Source organism: Heterodontus francisci, unplaced genomic scaffold (assembly GCF_036365525.1).
Source record: "Heterodontus francisci isolate sHetFra1 unplaced genomic scaffold, sHetFra1.hap1 HAP1_SCAFFOLD_174, whole genome shotgun sequence".
In the NCBI taxonomy this organism is placed as follows: domain Eukaryota; kingdom Metazoa; phylum Chordata; class Chondrichthyes; order Heterodontiformes; family Heterodontidae; genus Heterodontus; species Heterodontus francisci.
In genome coordinates, this window is record NW_027141730.1 from 3,344,373 (window position 1) to 3,349,499 (window position 5,127).

Here is a 5,127-nt window from a genome sequence, read left to right on the forward strand (position 1 = left end):
TTTTGACAGGTTTAGATAAGATAGACAAGGAAAAACTGTTCCCATTAACTGATGAAGCACAGACTAGGGGACACAGATGGAAGGTTTTGGGTAAGATATACAGGCGGAATATGAGGAAGAACTTTTTTACACAGTGGATGGTAATGAGCTGGAACTCACTGCCCATGAGGGCGGTGGAAGCCGAGACAATCAATGATTTCAAAAGGAAACTGGATGGACACCTGAAGGAAATGAACTTGCAGAGATACGGGGATTGAGCAGAAGAGTGGGAATGACTGGATTGTTCCACAGAGAGCTGGCATGGAGGGGGCGAATCGCCTCCTTCTGTGTTGTAAATGACTCCATCACTCTCCATGACTCTACGTTGGATATGTCTCCTGCTCCTGCCTGGGAATTTCAGATACATAGACATTCAATCAAACTGTGACCTTTACGGCCACTGACAGCTCCGTCCTCACCCTGGTGTGAGGCTCCAGGTTGTGTTACAGGAGGTGACACAGCTCTCTGACCAGCTCCTTATTGAATCAGAGTCACCTCACACACCGCTCCTGGGTTAGGTGTAGGTAGGAAAAGTGCTCTTGGAAAACCCGGGGTGGGTAGTGCAGAGCCCCCTCCTCCTCCCTCTTCACAGAGCTTCCTCTCTCTGCAGCCTCTGCTCCATTTGTTGATCATGTTACAGACCGAGAGACACTGTAATTACAGTCCCCATACCTCGTCCAGAGTTGGGTCACCAAATTCTCTGTCCTCCCTGAATGTCTTCAGCAGCTCACAACACAACCTCCAGAAAACCATCCACAGCACCTCCACGAACTTTACAATAGCAGAAGTAAGTCTACAGTCCCTCACCTGTAAGTTTTATGCCTGGTCCTTTTAAATAACACTGGAGGGGGTTCCTCGTGCTGCTGAATGTATGTTCAGCTGAGAGTGACTAACACAGGCGGTCAGCGGACATGTACTGACCAGGTTTCAAAGTCGTACATCAAAGCTGCTGGAATGGCTGATTGACATCATATTCAATTCCCTCCTCATACTACAGACACACACAAGTTACACCCACACTAGCACCCCGGCCAGCCTGATCCCTGCACAATGTGCTGTATGTGACCGGCAGTGCAGCTCACACCATTTAATGGATCCAAATTTCCATAGCACCAGTGGAGCTGGGGAGATGAAATGTGTGGTCAGGGAGAGAGACAGAGGGAAAGAAACTCACTTTAAAAAGGGAATTAGAAAAATACTTTAAGATGAACACGTTTCAGGAATATTGGAAATGGACAGGCGATTGGGGTAATGAGAGGGACGAGGCCGTGGAGCGATTTTGTCGTAGAGACACAGCACTGAAACAGTCCCTTCGGCCCACTGTGTCTGTGCTGCACAACAACCAGCCATTTATACTAATCCTGCATTAATCCCATTATTCGTAACACATCCCCACCATTCTCTTACCACCTACCTACACTTGGGATAAATTACAATGGCCAATGTATCTATCAACCTGCAAGTCTTTGGCTGTCAGGAAACCAGAGCACCCTGCAGAAACCCACGCGGTGACAGGGAGAACTTGCAAACTCCACACAGGCAAATTCGAACCTGTGTTGGTGGAGCTGTGAGGCTGTTGTGCTAACCACTGTGCCACCAATTCTATCGCATGGTTGGAATATTAAAATTAAGGTGTTACTGGACCAAAAGCCAATGTAGGTCAGTGAGCACAGAGATGTTGGGTAAGCAGAATTTAGTGTAAATTAGAAGATGGCAGCAGAGTTTTGGATGACCACAAGGTTACAGAGAGTAGAATGTGGGAGACAAGCCAGGAGTGTGTTAGAATAGTCAAATCTCGAGGTAACAAAGGCATGGTTGAGGGTTCCAGCAGTCGATGAGCTCAGCTCTCTCTCTCTCTCTCTCTTTTTCTCTGTCTCTCTCCCTCTCTCTCTCTGTCACCCTCACTTTCTCTATCCCATGCTCAGAATCTTAAATGTTTCAATCAAGTCGCCCCTTACTCTTCCAAACTCCAGCTGATATAAGCCTAGCCTGTCCAGCCTTTACTCATAAGGCAGTCAGCCCATATTAGTCTAATAAACCTTCTCTGAACTGCTTACAACGCATTTACATCCTTCCTGAAATATGGAGACCAGTACTGTACACAGAACTCCAGATACTGTCTCACCAATGCCCTCCCTACCTTTGTATTCAATTCCACTCACAATAAATGATAACATTATATTAGCTTTCCTAATTACTTGCTGAACCTGCAGAGTAACCTTATGCAATTCATGCACCAGGACACCCAGATACTCCTGCATCATAGAGTTCTGCAATCCCTCACCATTCAGATAATATGCTTAGTTTTATTTCCTACCAATATGGACAATTTCACATTTCCCCACATTATACTCCATTTCCCAGATCTTTGCATTCTCAATCAATCTATCTATGTCCCTTTGTAGCCTCCTTTTGTCCACTTCAGATCTTTGTGTCATCAACCAATTTAGCAACCACACCCTCGGTCCGTTCATCCAAGTCATTTATATAAAAAAATGTTGAGGACTCAGCACTGATCTCTGTGGCACACCACTCGTTACATCCTGCCAACCGGAAAATTACCCATTTATGGCTGCTCTCTGTTTCCTGTTAGCTGACCAATCTTCTATCCATGCCAGTATGATACCCCCTTCACCAGGAGCTTTTATTTTGCGCAATAACTTTTGATGTGGTACCTTATCAAATACCTTCTGGAAATCTTTGTACAGTACATCCACCAGTTCCCCTTTAGCCACAGCACATGTTACTTCTTCACAGAACTCCAGTTAATTGGTAGAACATAATTTCCCTTTCACAAAAACATGTTGACTCTACCTGATCACTCTAAATTTTTCTACCTGCCCTGCTATAAAATCTTTAATAATAGCTTCTAAAATCTAATCCACAGCCAGAAAGCCTTTCTCATCTGTCACAGATTGTTCCTCTACCATGTTTATTCTGATTTTGTGCTGTATTTGAACCTCCTTTTGGGTAATCTCCGACCCTAGATCAGACCTTCCTGTGGTGTAGGAGAGGGAACAGAGACATCGGGATGATAGGCTTGGTTTACTTGGTTTGTGAGAAATAGTAAACTCAGTTGAGCGATCATTGCTGAGAATGGGTAGGACATTTGGCAACAAAGAGAATTTATACTCAATCAAACGTGTGTGTTCATCACTAAGAGCGGGGCGGTGGTGTTGTTGGGGAGGGGGGGGGGGGTGGGGTTTGAATAAGTAAAGCCAGAAATACAATGTCACTAGCATATCACAGGAACTAGTCAATTGATAACCTGGTAGAGAAGAAAAACAGGCACACCTGGGGAGACGGACATCGTAAGGATTTTCGAGGTGTATGATGGGACTTACGATTTTATTCTCAATGGAATATCTGAGGATGTCCAGTAATGCAAATTTAAGCTAAAAAAGGGCTGAGATAAGTTGGTCAATGGGGCACATCTGTGTACCTGAACAGAAAGTGCCGGAAATACTCAATGGATCTAGCAGCATCGGTGTGGAGAGAGACAGAGTTAATGTTTCAGGTCTGTGACGCCTCATCAGAACTGGTAAACGTGAGAAATGTTGTTGTACAAGCTGCAGATGGTAAGACCATGGACCTCCTGCATTCCATTCCACCCCCAATCCCTCACCTCAAACCTCCCCTTCTGATTTTATACTTTCCAATGATAGCCCAATACTGTCAACTTCCCAGTCACAGCAGTTCCAGAGACAGAAAGAGAGCAGCAGAAGAGCACTGATGGTGAAGCCCCATCATTTGGTCTGATACTCACAGCCACCAGATAAAATACTGACAGTGCGTGTACCTTAGAGGGTGGTATAGAGTCGAAATCTGCACGTGGTGCGTCACCGAGCACGAGTGAGCTGCAGCCAGGCCAGGGGGAAAGGATAGTTCATGTGTCAGATCACAGGAGGGTGAGGTCACAAACGAGTTATAATACACAGGACTCAGATGTGAACATTGCTGGAGCTGCTGCCCATGTCGAGGTGGTGCAGTCTGAATCCGAGTCCTCAAGGCCTAGAGTTGTTCAGGGACGTCCTGCAAGGCCATCTGCAGTCTCCCTCAGTGAAAGTCAGCAGCCTTCCACCAGCCATGCTGCAGTCACTGGGAAACACTGTGTAAGAGCAGTTGAGGGAACCTACAAGACAGGGACTAAGGGAGTGCACAAGGATAAATAGTTCAGTTTTTGTTTCTATAATTGCATGTGTTGTTGGATGAAGATGATCATTAAAAACATTTTATTGGTGTTTTCTATTGCAGGATAGTGACCAAGGGGACGCTGTGATGGGGCGTCTCAGATGGGTGTAATGGTGGAGAAGAGGGGGATCCATGTTGGGAAAGGGAAGTTGTCCTCTGGGAACTGTAATCTTAGCAGCGTCTCTACGACAGCCTATCCGGGTTGAAATCATCCAGGAAATATCCTCCCTGCGTCCTCCTCCTCCTACTGAGGTAGCCTCCGGATTCCTGGTGCCAATGCCTCTGTCCTCATGATGGTGATGACATGAAGGGTGCAGCAGAACACCATGAACTTGGACACCTGCTGCGGTGTATACTGGAGGGCTCCCCTCGGGCGGTTCAGACATCGGAAACATTGCTTCCCCTGGTGGTTTTGTGTGGGGGTGCAGAGTGTCTGGAGTTTAGAGGTCGTGTGCGACATTCTGGTAGTGCATGGAGCCCCGATGTGTTGGGACCGGCTGACTGCTTCAGAATGAAGGTATGGTGGCTGCTGCCAGGATAGTGGACATTTACCAACATGATGTACAGGGCATGTTCACACACCAACTGGACATTAATGGAGTGAGAGTTCTTTCAGTTCCTGTACCTCTCCCCGTTAACATGGGGACCCCGCAGAGCCACCTACACCATCAGGATTCCCGCTTTCCTGACAATGCCACGGGTTCTCTCACCCTGCTTCTCCCTGCTGAGGTAGCAGAAGTATAATTCACCTCACCCGACATAGATGGCCTCCGTCACACAGCAGATATATCAATAGACAACAAAGAAAGAGATAATGGATACGTCACCCACTCTTGCCTGGATAGATCCAGATAAGAACATAGAAACTAGGATCAGGAGTAGGCAGTTCAGCCCCTC